The sequence below is a fragment of the Miscanthus floridulus genome, chromosome 9 (assembly GCF_019320115.1).
Source record: "Miscanthus floridulus cultivar M001 chromosome 9, ASM1932011v1, whole genome shotgun sequence".
Taxonomy (NCBI): domain Eukaryota; kingdom Viridiplantae; phylum Streptophyta; class Magnoliopsida; order Poales; family Poaceae; genus Miscanthus; species Miscanthus floridulus.
Genome location: NC_089588.1, coordinates 89,401,117 through 89,416,865, shown reverse-complemented (window position 1 = coordinate 89,416,865; position 15,749 = coordinate 89,401,117). Strand labels below are relative to the sequence as shown.

At 43.5% G+C, this 15,749-nt stretch overlaps 1 long non-coding RNA gene and 1 pseudogene across 1 annotated transcript; one reads left to right on the top strand and one right to left on the bottom strand.

The window, feature by feature from the left end:
- Positions 1–375: 375 nt before the first annotated feature.
- Positions 376–10,812, bottom strand: LOC136480260 (chalcone synthase-like; annotated as a pseudogene).
- Positions 9,003–9,697, top strand: LOC136482350 (uncharacterized). The gene is made up of 4 exons (XR_010765042.1): positions 9,003–9,070; positions 9,154–9,223; positions 9,295–9,393; positions 9,566–9,697. It is a non-coding gene; the product is annotated as an uncharacterized lncRNA (long non-coding RNA).
- Positions 10,813–15,749: the final 4,937 nt, after the last annotated feature.

The following is a 15,749-nucleotide window of genomic DNA, read 5'->3' as shown; positions in this document are numbered from 1 at the left end:
GACGCCATGCGGACCTGCCCTTGTTTCATGCCATCTAGATGAAAGATTACACCTGATTGGCTGATTCCCGTCCAGATGCTACCAACCAGTTGCTATGATACATAGTCCAATTCTAACATGTATTGTAACAAATAACACAATCACTATGTAAATCTCCGAGCCACAATTTGTTCATGTGACAATGTAATAAAATGTATGTTTCATTGCAACGCACAACCATTTTTGCTTGTCATATATTATATCTCAACAATAGGGGTGGGGTGTTGTTGGTTGCATATTATGTGGTACAAACATGCCAACTGCATCGCAATATGTGGATGCATTGTACTTATTTGACTGCGGAACACAAACGATATCATTACATTACATGCTTGTTTAGTTGGGCAGCGCGTGGAGGCCGATGGTCTTGACAGTGATGCCAGGGCCAAAGGCTAAGAGCAGCACCCACTCAAGGCCCTCCTCTGCCGTGTGCAGCCCCTGCTCAGCCGACCTCCGCTGTATCTTGTCCAGGATGAGGATGACGCACGAGCTCAGCGTGTTGCCGTACTGCCTCATCACCTCCCTTGACGCTGCCAGCTTTTCCTTTCTCAGCCCGAACCTGCTCTCCACTTTGTCTAGTATCTCCCGCCCGCCAGGGTGCACCGCCCAGAACAGGCCCTCAGTCCAGTTGAAAGGTCCTTGTTTGGTTTTGGTAATTAAGTGACAACTTAGGTGGACTAATTGTGTTTATGTGAGATACACAGGTGATTAGTCCACAGGTACATGTGTGTGAGCAACATATGCCATGAAGGTGAAAATGGCTTGGAGATGTTGCAAAGCTCACACATGTGATGATGAAGGAGCTTATTGCACATGAGACATGACATTGAGTCATGTGATCAAGGTGGAGAAGATCAAGACATGACTTGGCTTGATGGACCGGTTGCAAGCGTGAAGGGCAAGTCGAAGGCTTTGGAGTGATGGACCGCGTGGCGGTGAAGCTTGAGCAAGACTTGGCGCCGATTGACGATGGCAACGGTAAAGAGCAAGTGGAGTCAAGATCGATGAACCAATATGATCATGTGATGATATGAAGTGGATCATATCATTGTTGATCGTGTTGGTGCATGTGTTGCATCGACATTGAAGGAGATGGAATGGAATGCGCAAGGCAAAGGTATAACCTAGGGCATTTCATTTCACCGGTCATAGGTGTGTAGAGAAGTTTATGACTGGGTTTAGGATAGATGGCCGTACTATCAAGAGGGGCAAACTTGTTTGCATATCGGTCATCTAGTGCCACTCGAGTGATCTAACTTTGCATTGTCGCTAGGATCGAGTGGCGTGGCAAGTTGAGTGGCTAACATCCTTTGGGAAATGATTGTGAAAAGCTAACACACATGCACATGGTGATGTACACTTGGTGGTGTTGGCACATTTACAAAGGAGGTGGTGTTTACAGCGTTGAGATGGATTCGGCGCTTTCGAGAAAATGGAATGCCTATTTTCTATTATGTCGGATGCAAATTCTTGTGGTTGGCACATTGGACCAAGGGTGAAGAAGATAGAGGAGAAAGGAATTCGGTCTCACTGTTTAACAGTGACCGGACGCTGAGTCCGAAACGACCGGACGCTGAAGTGGTGCGTCCGGTCAGGCTGTCGGTCGGCACAGTGCTTAGGGTTAAGCACCGGACGCTGGGCTGTGTCCGGTCGAGTTGACCGGATGCGTCCGGTCATGCTCGGGAGCTTACTGGAAATGACCGGACGCTGAGGGTCCAGCGTCCGGTCAGTTGAAGTGCTGCGTCCGGTCGGCAGATGACCGTTGGGATCGGAAGATGACTGTTGAACGCAGGGGACACGTGGCGTGTATCGCGTGACCGGACGCTGAGGTCCAGCGTCCGGTCGATCGGACCGGAGCGTCCGGTCGGCCCGAGTTTTGCCCAGTGAAGGGGTAACGGCTCTATTTGCCCATGGGGTTATAAATAGAGGCCATGGCCGGCCTTGGGCCGGTAGCTGAGCACACTAGAGCCTTGGTGGCTTGTGTAGTAGTGCTTGGGAGCCCTCCATCTCACACATACATGATAGTGTTCATCCGATAGTGTGAGAGAGCGATTCTAGTGCGATTGCATCGTGAGGTTGCATCGAGTGGCACTAGGTGATCGTGTTGCAAGCCGATGGTGCTTGTTACTCTTGGAGGTTGCCACCTCCTAGACGGCTTGGTGGTGGTCTCCGTCGAAGCCCGCAAGAAGATTGTGCGGAGCTCCGGAGAAGAGCTTGTGAGGGGTACTTGTGCTCGCCCCGCGGGAGCCGCGAAGAGCAACTCTAGTAAAGCGTGTCATTGAGCTACCCTCACTAAGGGGTGGGTTCTTGTGGCGCCCGACGTGCGGGCTTAGCGGGTGATGCTAATTAGCCGCCGAACCACCAAGTGAGCGGTCGACACAACGGGGACTAGCGTGTTGGCAAACACGTGAACCTCGGGAGAAAAATCATCGTGTCAACCTTGTTCTTCCCGTTGGTTTGCATCCCCATTACACAAGCTTGCAATTACTTTTATACATATTAAGCTTGTGTAGTTGCTCTTGTAATTAGATAGCTTGTGTAGCTTGCTAATTACCTTCTTGCTTGTGTAGCATAGAAGTAGCTCCCTTGCGTGGCTAATTTGGTTTTAGTAACCTTGTTAGTCACATTGCTTAGTTTGTGTAGCTAAGTATTTGCGCTCTCTAATTAGGCATTGGTTGCCTTGTTATTGAGCATTGCTAGTGAGCTTAGTTAGCTTTGTGCTTTTGCTTACTAGCATGTGTAGGAGCTCCCTTGTTGCTTAAAGTACTAGTGGCATAGGTTTGTGTAACCTTGCTCCTAGAATTGTTTAGGAGAGCTCTAGCTAGCCCGGCACCTTTGTTGCATAATTGTTATCTTTGCAAGGTGCTAGTGAACATATATAGTGGGGTATAGTCTTGGCTAGACCGATAGTTTTAATTCCGCATTTGTATCGGTTAGCCGACGCGATTAATTTTAGAAAAGACTATTCACCCCCCCTCTAGTCGCCATCTCGACCCTTCACCAGTCACTGTCGTCGTCACCAGTCAACACCCCGGCGTTCACCAATGCTTTCTTGGTGAGCTTCTGGATGTTGCTCGAGACGAGCAGCGGCATGTCACGGTTGAGTTTGTACATTACCCCCTCCTCGTACAGCCTGGCAACCACCGCCTCCTCCATCCCCGGTATGATGTCCTGCGATGCCGACACCATCTCAAACAGGCCCCGGTCGCCGGTGCTAGGGTCAGCTATGACAATGAGCGCGGCCATGGCGTCGCCGAAGAAGGCTTGCCCAACAAGGTTCCCCATGTTGTTCTCTGAGGGCCCACGCACACCTAGCGCTGTGATCTCAGAGCAGACCACCAGCACCCTAGTGCAACGGTTGTTCTTGGCGAAGTCCTTGGCGAGACGTAGGGCGAGGCCAGCGCCGTGTCAGCCAGTCTGGTACCTCTGGTAGAAAACAGACCTTTTGTCTTGACACCATTTTCAGAGTTACTCCCGACATTTTTTGAACCCAGGAGTGAAGGAGATTTAATCCCGGCTATACCCTCGAGCCGGGAGTAAAGGTCGCTGCCCAACGCTGCTGGCTCGGTAGGCAAACCTTTAGTCCCGGTTAGAGGCTATAACCGGGACTAAAGATCGACATTTAGTCCCGGCTAGAGCCACTAACCGGGACTAAATGTTTAGTCCCGGCTGGAGGCTTTAGACGGGAATAAATATTGCTCTTTGTTCCTGGTTATAACCTCTAACCGGGAATAAAGCTTCCGCCAGAAGTCATTAAAATAAACAAATAGTTTTAGTTTATTAGTTTCATTTATATTCTTTTCTTAAGTATACTTTGATTTTTAGAGTCTTTTGTCGAAAAAATAGTTTTAGATTTTAGGGGAAAATATAATTTTCACACATAAGTTTTTAAGTTTTATTTTACCGTGTTTCGACGCAAAATTCTAGTGTTTTCAATCTATAAATCACCATATTTCGTCTCACGTGGCACAAAGAAAAATGTAATAATAAAAATAATTATCAGAAAAACCTAACATCTTGTGTGGGCCCATATTTTGGAGGTAAATGACTGCCAACAAAATTTCAAGCCATTTCAACATAGGCGGAGTCGACGTGCTTCATAGAGATATATAGAACCTTTCGTCGAACCATATCTATACACCTAAGTTCTCTGGGATTCTGAGGTCCATGTGCTTTCTAGTGCCGGATTGGTCTCAAACTTTTTCTCAAGACTGCAAATGCCCTGTGTGAAGCCACCACCAAGTTCGAGATTTTTCTGAGCTAGTTTGGTGCTTTTTGCACTTTAATTGAATTTCCGCGTGAATTCACCGATTAATTATATGTTGAACTGAGTTCACCCCCGAAAAGATCCGGAATGGTGCCAAACTTTGCCAAATGGTCTCTTGTGCCCTAGGAGACAAATATTTGTGGAGGTTGATGCAAAATTATATTATTTTGAATATGTAATTCGCCGTATTTCGTCTCACGCGGCACAAAGAAAAATATAATAATAAAAATAATTATCAGAAAAACTTAAGATCTTGTGTGGGGCCATATTTTGGGTGTAAATGACTGTCAAAAATTTTTTAAGCCATTTCAACATAGGCGGAGTCGACGTGCTTCACAGAGGTATATAGAACCTTTCATCGAACCCTATCTATACACCTAGGTTCTCTGGGATTCTGAGGTCCATTTGCTTTCCAGTGCCGGATTGGTCTCAAACTTTTTTCAAGACTACAAATGCCCTGTGTGTAGCCACCACCAAGTTTGAGATTTTTCTAAGGTGGTTTGGTACCTTTTTAACTTTAATTGAATTTGCGCCCGAACTCACCGATTAATTATACAATGATTAATGAAGAACCTAAAGATTTACGTTACAATTACGGGAAAACTAATTTTCTGTTGAAAGCCAATAAATTTAATAATTTCAATTAAAGTCTATATTTTTGCATTAATGAAAATAGTGAGTATTAGTTGCATTATGTTCAACATTTATAATAAAAACACAATAGTTTAGGTCACATATTTTTTTGTGTGCAGTAAATGAAAATAAAGTTTATTACTTTTTCTAAAAAAATTTATGCCTATTATTGAATTTACTGCGCAAATAATAAGACTTAAATATTTAAATACAAAACATATATAAAATAAACTGATCTGCTTAAAAGTTGGCGAGAAATGAAAATGTAGCCCACCTTTAGTCCCGGCTCCTGCCACCAGCTGGGACTAAAGGTGGGCTGCATTTGGTGGTCTGCCAAAAAATCCTTTAGTCCTGGCTCCTTCCAACAGCCGGGACAAAAGGTCCCCCCTTTAGTCCCGGGCGGTGGATGGAGCCGGGACTAAAGGTGCTTTAGTCCCGGGCGATGGATGGAGCCGGGACTAAAGGTCCCCCGTTTAATCCCGGCTGGTGGCAGGAGCCGGGACTAAAGGTGCTTTAGTCCCGGGCGGTGGATGGAGCCGGGACTAAAGGTCCCTCTCGTATAAACCGCCGTCTCCCTTCTCTCTTCCTCCTCATCGATCGTCTTCGTCTTCAGCGCGTCCCTAGAGCTCCGCCGCCGCCGATTCACCTCCTCAGCCACCCCCGACACCGCCTTCCTCACCGGAGGGCACCCCGAGGCTCGCCCACCTCACCGGAGTAGCCCCGACGCCGCGCCCATCACAGAGGAGTCCCCGGCCGCCCCCGACGCCACGCCTTCTTCCTCACCGGAGGGCATCATCCCGACGCGGCGCCTTCCCCATGACATCCTATTGCTCGTAAGCTCGATCATTTTCCCAGTCGTAGCCCAGTCACGTCGAAGTGTGTCTCGCCGCCGTGGCCGCCATGGCTGACGTAGAGCTTCCTCCGGTGCGTCTTCTGCTGTTCTGGGTGTCGGGGTAAGTTCGCGGGGTGGTGTTGGTCATGCTGGTGCGGTCCGCCTCGCCAGAGCCTCGTCGCCGGCGAGTTTGGTCGGCCAGAGTCGGCAGCACCGCCATGCGCTCTATTTGGGTCACTGACATGCGGGTCTAGGTCGTAAGTGAGAGAGAGGGAGAGAGAACAGGGAGATTTCTTATTTTCTGGATTTTGAATAGTGCAGCAAATTTGGAAATTCATAGGAAAATAATTACGGCTCCAAAAATTCTAAAAATTTGTGTGTAGCTTCTGTACATGTTCTATTATGGTTTAAAAATATGAAACTTGAAATTTGAATAAATTTTTAATGTTCAAAAATCCAGTCAATTAATTGATAAATGTAATTTCCATGATTTTTGTAGGCCACTGTATAACTCCAAAAATTATGAAATTTGTTTTGGTACACTAATTTGTCATGAGGAAGCTTACATAAAATTTTGAGGTCATTTGGAACAAGTTCGTTTTGAGCTTATTTCCAAATTAATTCAAAAATGGATAAAAGCAAACCCTAAGTGTTAGGTTTAGGGTTTGATCTTGTTTTGGTCATATTTCATGCACCATGAAAGCATCATGTTTACATTATCATTATGTTGAAACATATGTTATTATTTCGTGTAGAATCCGAGAGTAAACCGATTCTAGTTGAGCAAGTTGTCGAAGAATCCTCGGTTGTCTCGGGATTTGATAATTGTGGTACTGATCCAGAACCCGAGATCGTCAACGAAGGCAAGCCCCGATTTATGCATTAAACCATTACCTTGTTTACTTTAAAAAGTTTATCACCTATGTTACCTATTGCATTAAGTTGATTAATTCAAATGTTACCTACTTGATGCATTGCCTACCTTATTAATTGTTTACCATCCTTGAAGATGATTTCATTTACAAAGACGTAGAATTGCTTAGTATGCTTTATGGTAGGCTTTTAAAGTAAAAGTTTTGATACAATCAAAGATGGCATACTGGCCAAAGAAAGAAAGAAGATAAAATCAATTGTGTTATATTCTGATACCATGTGGCCTATACCCTAAACCCTAAACCACCCTAAACCCTAAACCCTAAACCACCCTAAACCCTCCCCGGCCACCGACGCTGGACGGCTGCCCCGCGTAGGCACCACCACCCCGAAATGTGTATGAAATGTCTATGAAACCCTAATTACATAATTATTGTTTTATAATTGTTTAGGCTCTCTACGGCCGGCCCGGGAGACGATGACCTGGAGGCGGAAATGATGGATATTATCAACGCCGGCACTGAACATTGTGCTGATGTTGATAATGACCAGCAGGAAGACGACGGGAGTCAATTCTTGAATCTCGATCATGAAGATAATTCCGTCTCGGTGGATAACGCTATTGAAGGTTTTAGCGTTGTGCCTCTTGACATTTATGGAGGTGACGGGGAGAAGACTGTGGGAGAAGTAGAGAAGTCATTCATTGCATGGCGCAAGCGCTACATCAATATTCCCGGGAAGCCGTTGTTGCACAATAGGTACGGATGAAAGTGAACAAAACAATTTTTTTATTAAATTTATATTGCCTCTTAAATAACAATTGACTCATTATCTTCTGTACGCACACAGCAGGGCCTCCCCCAACCTAAGTCTAATAGTACAATCACTAGACAAGCATAGTGCTCTGGGCGGCGGTTACGATGGGGTAGAAGACACGGCTGCATCCCCACCATCTCCAAGACGGTCTCCACAGCTGCCGCCACTGCCTCCAAGGCGTTCCCCAACGCCGCCTCGAAGGTCTCCAACGCCTGCTCCCCCACCTCTAAGGCATTCCCCAACGTCGCCTCAAAAGTCTCCAACGCCTGTTCCCCCACCTCCAAGGCGTTCCCCAATGCCGCCTCGAAGGTCTCCAATGCCTGTTCCCCCACATCCTCCCTTGAACCAGGGAAGACGGTTGCAAACAAATAAGCCATCTGCCCCACCGGCGAAGACGACCAAGAAGGCCCATGTGAAACCAAGGCCAATTCCATAGAAATTGCCTGCTAAAATGAGTAAAGAGGAGTTAGATGATGAGGTTAAAAAAACCATCGAAGCATTCTTCTCAGGCACAGGGAAGAGGAAGCAGCAGGAGCAGAAGCACTTCCACCTACCTCCAGCTAAACTAAGGCAGATGGTGGAAGCTGAGCAGAAAAAGAGGCGGCAAGCTCATAAGCCCTCGCCACCATCAGACTTTGACCGCACTCTTAGCAAGATAATCAAGAAAGCTGCTAAAGCAGGGAAAACTGTTGCACAACTCGGAGAACAAGAATTGCAATCAGTCCCTCCTCTAGTTATTGCTAATGAATATGGTTCAAACATAGATATGCTGGATATGATGGAAATACCTGCTGATAAAGAAGTGGATATGACGGAACTTGCTAACTTTTATGCTATGAGAGGTATCGACCTTGGCGATTTCCTCTTCGAAAGTGTGCCGGTAGCGGATGAATGGCAGAAATATGAGCATGGCAGGAGTCTATGGAATCCTAAGACCATCAATGAACTAGGTACACAATTGTTCAAGCTAAACACCTTGTACCTTGACGCGTGTCACCGGAAAGAGTTCTATATTTCTGTCAGAATCAAAGACGACCATTGGTTCCGTGGCGATGACGTTATGTACATTGAGTTTGCTGAATTACACCAACTAGTCCACCGGAACTCTCTCGACAAAACTCTCATCAGCTGCTATTGTCTGTAAGTGATTCTTTCTACTAATTAATAATAAGTCGCTACGTATGTACATGTCTGTGTTTATTATCCTCACTCTATATATATGATGCAGGTTTGAGATGGGAGAGTGCAAAAAGAGAGGGTGTACTGATATTGGTTTCATTGATCCACATATCATATTCAAAAACCCTAAACCCCATCCAACATGGAAAGTAGAAACGGAGGCCAATATCAAGATGTTCTTAGAGAAGCAACGTGACAAGAAATGTATACTCTTCCCCTACAACTTCAGGTAAGTGTTCATAATGTCGACGATCGTGTATCCATATATATATGTTCACTGTACCTGTTAGCTAATTAATGAGTGTTAATGGACATGGCAGTGAACACTGGATATTGATGGAACTCGATCTGGAGAAAGGTCATCTAGGCATCTGGGACTCGATGAGAAAAGAGCAAAAAGAGTTCCAAGAGATGATAGATATTATTCAGAGGTAATTGCAATCTCACTAGCAAAACTATTACAGTCTCTCTGCATGCAAATTAATGGTCCAAATATTTTTATGTTATTTGGTAGCTGTTGGGAAAAGGTCTGTTAGGGACACCATATGAAACACAAAGTGCCACTGAAAGTAGTGTTATACAAAGTAAGTACTATATACCAACCTTAGTTCAATTTCCCTATGCTCGGATGATGACGAATCTTTTTCTCGTAAAGTGGGTTCTGCTGCAGCCCTAGGGGACCAATCTCTATGGATACTATGTTTGTGAGTTCATGAGAGTGTGCTCAAAAAGAACTAGTCCAGAGGAAAAAAGGGTAAGTGTACACACACACACACACACATATATATATATATTCTTCATACATATATTTATATAAATATATATATATTCGTGATAGATACAATTTATTTATCATTATTCTTGATACACATATATATATATACATAATAATATACTTTTTCTTTATCTCATATCTCAAATTGAAGACTCGTTGGTTAAAGGAAAAAACCCTGGACACACACCATCTCAAAGCAATCCAAGAGACAACAGGTGGATTTCTGAATGATCAGGTCTTAACTCCCGGCGGCGAGTTTTACTATGACCCAAATATGTGATGATGAAAGCCAAATTTCATATTGATCCAAAGAACATGTGATGATGAAATGTACAATTAATGCAAACTTTACATGTGACGATGAAATGTAATATTATGTTTTAGTTTACTTTTACTTGTGTTGCTTGCGTGCATTGATCGAGCGAAAACTTTATAGTACGCGCGCGTATACGTATATTACTTTGCAGCGAATAATGCGTATTCGAAAACCAAATTAAAACAAAAAAGAATCATCAATTGAAATAAGCAGGAAAAGAAAAAAAAGACTCTTTAGTCCCGGTTGGTAATACCAAACGTGAATAAAGGGGCCAGCCCAGGCGCTGGCGTGGCTACCTTTTTAGTCCCGGTTGGTATCACCAACCAGGACTAAAGGTCCACTTCTATTCCCAGCTACTAACCCTTTATTCCCAAACTCCTATTCCCGGCTACGTAAGGGGGTTGGCAGCAGGATATAGAAGCCCTTTTTTTACCAGTGTACAGCATGACTTTCTTGGTGGAGAATGGAAGGCCGAGGAGCCTGGCGACCATGACGTCTACGCCCGGCATGCAGCCGGTGTCCGTGGTGCAAAAGACAAGGTGCGTGATGACCGAGGCCTACCGTCCCCAGTCGCTGATGGTGGCCCGCGCCACCTCCGCGCCGAGCTAGGGTATGCCCTCGTCGACGATCTGTTCATGGAGGGTGAGGGAAGGGGACTTGTAGGCTGTGATGGACGTGCTGCGATGGAGCAGGTCGGCAGACATGTACGAGTACCGCTTCTCCACCATTGTCTTCTCACCTGCGACCACCATGCATTGCACTTGCACACATCAGTAGTTTTTTTGCGGAAAACACATCAGTAGTTTATATATATGTACAATCTAATCTAATGAAGCAATGGAAAATTTGATAGATTTTTCCAAGATAGATACACACAGCAGGTAATATAAATCGCATGCATGCATGCATGCATGTTTCCACTTACATATTTTTGCAAACTTGGCCTTGAGCTCCACCATGTGATTGCTATTGGATATCTCAAAGTAAAAATTAGGGAATGATTTCTGCGGAACTACATGCTCCGGCACTGCTTTGCCTATCCCCATGATAGTCGCAAGCCCACAGGCACGATCATTTCCCATTCTAGCGTTGAAAGAACCCGTCTCACTTTGTTGATTTTTACCAATACTAATGCAAGAGGGATGGAAGAAGATCGATATGTGGGGCTAATTTGAGATTTCCTGCTCTGCTTCGGCCATAGCCTGCTGCGAGGGGCATTATATAGCCCCGTTCAATCAATGAGGTCGGCTATCTTGATCAAACTCAAGGATTTTTAAGTGGACATTATTGCAATGAAATTGTATAGTCAGTTGCTGCAAGTACCTGCTAGTGCCGGCCAGCAGAAAGGTGCACATTTAAAAGCCGAAGACCGCATCGCGCCGCCCTCACCTAGCCACCTCTGAACCACCACGCCCGAGCTCTATCACAAGCCGCCACATTGCTCGAACCCTAGCCGCCGCCGCTATTGCTCGGTCCGCCACAGAGCCGCTTCGCCGACGAATTAGAGCCTCTGCCCGCTTCGTAAGACACTAAGGTAACCTCTGGTAGTCTCTTTTCTCTCGTTCTCGCTCTCAGTATCTCGCGCGACTTCAACGTCGAGTCCGAGCCGTGCTAACTAGCTCCGTGGCCCCTCTGCTCTGCTCAACCGCTGTGAACGCCAACAGACTAGATGAGTTCGGCATGCTTCCTCTTCATCCCCATACCATCCCTGTGGCCAAGCGAGCCTGGATTCTTGATTCCGGCAAGGCTCAAGTTTTTTTCCGGCCATGGCGACACTGCCTCCCACACCGATGCCGGCTGCTCCAGCGGCGCCGTGCCCAACCCATAGCCGAGATGAGCGCGCAGCTCCTTCCGCTCTCTCTGCATGCATGCGCAAGAAACGCTGCGCCACCGGCCGTGAGCCGTGCATGCGTTGCCGTGATTCAAGTTGCTAGCTAGCTTGATGACATCACATCATGTATACATTTTGTGGCCATTTTCCTTTACAAAAACAAATCCAGAAATACAATGGAAATACACATATACTTACGATCATCCTGAGCCGTCCATCTGGAGATCTATGGCCTAGATTAGAAGATACCCTTTTGCGTGTATTTTTATTAAAGAGCCCCTCTGTTTTCAGCAAATTAACCCGCAGTCCATGACGTATTCCCTTAATACGTTTTCTTCTTTTGAAAAGCGTACTTTCTTCGGTTTAGATCTAAAATACATTTTCAGCTATTTATAGATTTGCCACTGATTTTGTTTTGGCCATAACTTCTCCAATTTAACCTGTTCAACTTGCATTAGGTTCGTAATTTCATAATCTATATGTTCATACTACTGTTAAGTAGGTTTTCAATTTTTAAAATTTGAGGTTAGATTTAATCTATTATTTTATTAAAGGAAATCTTTTTTAATTCATATCTTCTACGTTTTAACTCCGTTTTAGTTCATTGAAGTTGCGTTGGATTCGTAATAACATAAACTACGCATTGATAACAATGTTTATCATGTCACTAATACTAGAATTTCATGGTTTAAATCATATCTTGAATAATAATTATGCAACTAGATTTTATAGATAAAATATGATTTGTTTTACTTTAGTTTTAAAATTTGAATCTAAATTTGATTTAATTCAATTTATATAAGCCTCTATATAGTTAAAATAAATGAAGCCTATAGTTTTCTTTTCCACGTATAATGCAAATCTATTGGTAGATGTATCTTTTTCACCATAGCTCCGATTAGCGTGCCTCTCGTGTCTATGTGTTCGTAGCAATGCGTAGAATCGTGTTTCAAACTCTTTTACTTGTTTTTCTATGATTGGTGTACTGTTCTAATTTAGATCTATGATTGTACGAATGCTTGTGTGGTGCTTTATGATCTTGTCCAGTCAGTGAGTTATACATGGTGAATCAAGAAATAGATCTTTGAAGTTTTGGACTTGAAGAAGGATCTAAGTTTAAGGCAAGTATAGCATGGGATCTTTCTTGTTGTCCTTTACACCTTTAATCATTTAATTCATACTGCATGTGTCTATCTTGACTGCCACTAAGGATTTCGTAGTACTTCGTTACCTTGTACCTTGATACCTTTGGGTTATTGCATTGGGTAGTATGATGCTAGTGCTCAACTACAACCACAATCTTGTAACTTGACTAATGTAATATGCAATAAATGTTGCAGAACCGACCAATTTATAATAGTACAAGTACAATGGCAGCCCGCAAGTGGTCGCACTGTCATACTTGAACCCATATAAACCCGGTAGTCCGTCGAGTACCACGACGGGTCTCGATAAACGATTACAACAACCAAGATCGTATAGGATTCAACACACATGCCACATATTACATAAAGTTCACAGATACATTTTCATCATCAGAGTACGAATAGAAGTTATTACAAACTGAGTTTGATAGACAAAGCAGAAGCAATTAAGTTCGAAAATAAAATTTCCAACATAGTTTGATACAGTGCCAAGTAGGATCACGGTCCCCAAAAGCAAGGATAGGGATTAATAAAGAAGCCTGCCCAAGGCTTACTCCTCATCCACGGCGGGATAGAAGCAACTCTTGCAATAACCATGATACACAGTGCCATCTGCAATAATGGGAAATAAAACCCTAAGTACGAGAAGGTACTCAGCTAGGCTTACCCGTCATAAACCAGAAATAAAATGACTCCAAGGATTATGCAAGGCTATATAAGTGGAGATAGCTTGACAACATTTTGCATAAAGGCAATTGACTTAGTTGTACAATTAGGATTCCTTTATCAATTAATTATAACCATCCATCTCTAGATTAGCAACTATCCTGTGCCAAACATGTGGTATATCAATTTAAAAGCATACAATAGTAACCATAGCAGGTATTGTACTTCCATATTCATTCGAACCATCATGTTCCATAACACAGTTACTACGATGTTGGGACTAGCCAAGTTTCTCACTATCTGGGAGAGACGGCCATTCGAATCGATTTCAACCAGCTGGGAATTTATTCCTAACACAAATCCAGGCATACCGCGCGAAGACAGCCTTAGGTCACCTTTGGTGCAACTCAAGTCCACATTTCGCGGGTCCATACCGCACCGCACAATCTGGGACACTAGATGCCAGGATGTTCAGGCCTAGCCTGCCCTTGGGCTCAGTCTGATCGTCCCCCGGAAGGAGCGCACAACAGAACGGGTCCTGGCCTGAGTTGAGCTACTCGGCTTCGCGGTCGGAATGAGTTATCCGGCCAGCTAAGTGAGAGGCATGTGTTCAATCTTGTCAGAAGCGCCAACAACGGTACGGTCCTTAATCGACACAGATGGGGATAGATCCACACCCAAGACCTCCATGTCTTGTTGCTTCTCTATCGACATAACGCCCGGTCTCGATTTTCTTTTACCCCATGGTTCTGTTCCACGATAGCAAATATAGCCAACCGTGCTCCGGTATCCACCTATATCTCGCAGGTGATAGGACATCACCCGACTTCAACCGGTCTAAGCATGGCTAAGCATATATTCGATCCTAGACCTATACTGGTTAAAGGTGTAATATCTGGACAAGGAATGTATATGCATCAAGTGGTTCCATTCAACTCTTATAACCTAATGCATCAATCATAAATACTTAAGTAATCATTTGTGAAATACTGGGAGACTTAGAATGCTCTAGGGCTTGCCTCGCAGAAAGGAAGTGGGGCGGTGGTCAGAACACTCCGGAAGCTCTTCAGGATTTTGCTCCACGCCTTCGGGAGCTACGACTTGAGGATTCTCCTGCTGGTCCCCTTCCTCTACCTCGTCGAATTCCAGCAACATTATTTCTTCCTCCGATCCTAGATGCATGAATATGGCATAAGATATTGCGAATGCATATATGTTAACAAGTGCATCATGTTTTACTGAGTAGGTGCATATCTCTCCTTGATTATGTAATTAATTACTTCGACAATGCATCTACTACTTCACAAACAACAGCTACTTGTTTTACTCATAACTGGAGTTCTAATTATCCAAATGCAGTGATCCTAGACTTTCTGGAAAGCTTATAAAATTACCTACAACTTTGTTATTAACCATTTTTATAGTAAACATCATTTTTAACATGCACTTATCCAACTCCAGAATCTATCCGGAATCCTTCCAATTTGCATTACAAAGTAATAATACATCTACTTCATGTAATCATTCAAAGTTTGACAACACAAAGTCTACCAACAGTTTAAGAATACAAAATACATCCAAGAAAATATAATGGTGAAGCCCAAACTATTTCTTTATATGCCTTTATTATTTTATTTGGATACATAGGTTAAATAATAAATATATACCAAATGTGCATAAAAAATTCTTAAAAATTTACAGCGCCTTACTAATGCTACCAAAAGACTGCTGCAAAAGTTTCATGCCATTTTATATCGAAAAACATTCTATACAAAAAGGACAAAGCATAAAGGCTTAAAATAGCATAAATAGAAAACCCTAGTGAAAAGTGTCAAGCAATAGATTCCCTATTTTTCTTAGTATCCTTATGGTACTAGGATTACCCCCAACAAATTTCATAAATTTTGGATTCATAAATTATTTATAAAAATTCATGCAAGGATTAACTATTTATAAAAGAAAAATCTATAACTATAAATCTACACGTGCACTGATCCTCAAATTTTTACCAGAGCTCATACATGTTAAGACTAGCTTACCACAAAAATTTCATAATTTTTGGAGCAAAGGAACTTTAGATATAAAATAAACAAGTTTGCATGCATTGAAAAACACATTTCAAATCTCTATTTAAATCTGCCAAAATTTCTACTGTAAGTGTCAAGATCATATTTTTCTTAAATACTACACTTCCTAAGGAACACTACCAAAATTATTGCACAATTTTTGAAGCTACCAAACTGCAGATCTAAAATTCACAAAACACATGAAATCTGAATTCAAAATGAACTAGCTTTCAATACTGCTGTCGCTGACCGGTGGGACCCGCTGACAGGGGACCCCACATGTCATTGAGACAAGAACAGAGCAGGCGGCG